General features: G+C 39.8%; 1 long non-coding RNA gene across 1 annotated transcript in view; it reads left to right on the forward strand.

Moving 5' to 3' along the window:
• Positions 1-1,032: 1,032 nt before the first annotated feature.
• LOC115173838 (uncharacterized) overlaps positions 1,033-2,218 on the forward strand; it is a 1,228-nt gene continuing 42 nt past the window's right edge. Inside the window, exons 1-3 of the long non-coding RNA XR_003871672.1 lie at positions 1,033-1,060; positions 1,891-1,976; positions 2,110-2,218. The exon at positions 2,110-2,218 is cut by the window's right edge and continues 42 nt beyond it. This is a non-coding gene — a long non-coding RNA (uncharacterized LOC115173838). The remainder of the gene's footprint in view (positions 1,061-1,890; positions 1,977-2,109) is intronic.

The raw sequence follows: 2,218 nt of genomic DNA on the forward strand, positions 1-2,218 counted from the left end.
GCTGGGATTTAAAATCTTCCATTTATAAAATAATATTTACTGCAATTGTACATAATGGATTGTATGGAAAAGGAACAACAAAGAAAATGAATGTTCAGGTGAGTTGAAAAGAGGGACTTTCCTCATAGTGAGGATATTAATGTTGACTGCGACCCCCCCCCCTCCATATTTTATTTAAATAATTAAAAGAAGACAACTAGACTTAGCTTTTAAGTGTTATCCAAACTAAATAATTTCCAAATAAAACTGATTAAATGGATTTTAACACACTTGTGTAAAACCGTATGCCATAATCTTCTACCGGGAAACTAGCACGCCCGGGGCGGGGGCTGTTACCCTGGTACTTTAAAAAAACGCCCCTTTTCTAAAAACAACATTTCATTAAATAACTAAAAGTCATTTATTTCCCTTTATAGTTTATTCGCATAAGCATGACCTTCATCCACATACCATTTTATTTTTCTCCAAAAGTTAGACACTGTTCTTAGGGGGGGGCTTGTTACCCGCTAGTACCCTACTACTGCCTCCCTCCGTGGTCCCCATACACTGTCAGGAGATGTATTTTATAGTGGATTAGAATGTATATGATCTGGAAACAAACTCAAATAGGAATCTCACATATTTGTTAAGACAAAGCAAACACCCATGGAAAATAGTGTACGCTCGATTTCCCTCGTTCGCGTGCTGCGCAGTGTTGGCAACTTTCTCCGAAAAGTCCAACTTCTGTGAAATCCAACTTCAGCGAAGGCTACCCGGTTTTGTAGCTGGAATCAAGTGCATGATATATATATCTATAGGCAACCTGCTGTAATTCAGCCAATAACATAGCGAGTTACAAATTCGGTAATAGGACAGAAAACAGCGTCGAGTCGAATTATTTTTCAATTCCTTCTCTAACATATCGATTAGCTACTATTGCGCCTAAAGGTGTGTGTGTGTGAGGCAGTCTCTCTCTGTTGCCAATCACCACTCCTACTTTGTTTCTCTGCATGGATGACAGATAATCATCACAGTTCACTATGAGGAGGATGGCGAAGGATCTGCAACCAGCCGAGCAAGGGTGAGTAGACCTAGGTTTTAACCAAGGTATTATGGTGCGCTACTCTAGAGTTCCAAATCCATCATTTACAGAATACGCTTTCAGGAATGATAGGTTAGGCAACTTCGTTGCGCTATATGTCTCCAAAGTAAACATCTTGTAAAAATATTTTAAAATGCTTAGTTACTGATGAAGTGCTATAATTAAAACACCTATTGCGCCTCTTCCATGAAACCCTTTATAGTCTCTGAAATATTTTAGATTTGTTTTTTAAAGTTTTTTTTATGAAATGATACGCCTTAACAAAGGAAAATATTCCTTCCCGTGAACTTGGTGCAGCTACATCACTTGGACCTTTGACTATAGTTACAGTATTTATTACAGAATGACAACTCAGTGAAGATAAGATTATTCACCCTTCGATATCACTATGAAGACAGACACACAACCACCAGTCATCCTAGTAGCCAGCCACATAACTTTGTGACATTCAGAAGGTTTTTCAAACCTGTAACTAAACTTAAGACATATCATGAAAGTTGTTTTTATTACACTGAAATGATTACCCAATAGATTACTATTTAGCCAGAGGGAGACATTGTTGCAGATTAGTTGGAATGTAGCTTTTTCTTTGTTTAATTTAAATTAAACATGTACTATTTAAATAGGTAGACTACTGTAGACAGAGGACATTATTGTAGGAGTGTGTTACAATGCTGTCCTGTTTGTGAAGTCTGACTCAATGATAGCTGGTCAGAGCTAGTTAGAGGCTAGTTAGAGGTCAAAGTTCACTTATTGAAGTTGAGTTGTCTTCGAGAATATCAGCTTGATCATTACGTGTGTTTGTGCAGGTCTGGGTGGATCTCCAGTTGGCTTCCATCCTGGTGTCCCACCTCCCTCTCTCAGCTGAAGGATGCAGAAGACAAAATGCTCAAGTGTAAGAGTGTGTGTGTGTGTGTGTTTCCCCTCCTAACTATCATACTTACACATCTCCTCTCCTCTCCTCTCTTTTTACGCTCTCCCTCCCTGTTCCCTCTGTCTTTCTCCTCCATCCCGGTCTCCTCTCACAGCTGTGAAGGCTCCATTCTCCAGGCAACATGTCCGGATATCCAACGGCAACTATCTCTGGACCTTAGCCTTCACCTCTCACATCAAGCCCCATCCCTCTCTCCCACCCCA

This window comes from Salmo trutta, chromosome 34, assembly GCF_901001165.1.
Source record: "Salmo trutta chromosome 34, fSalTru1.1, whole genome shotgun sequence".
In the NCBI taxonomy this organism is placed as follows: Eukaryota; Metazoa; Chordata; class Actinopteri; order Salmoniformes; family Salmonidae; genus Salmo; species Salmo trutta.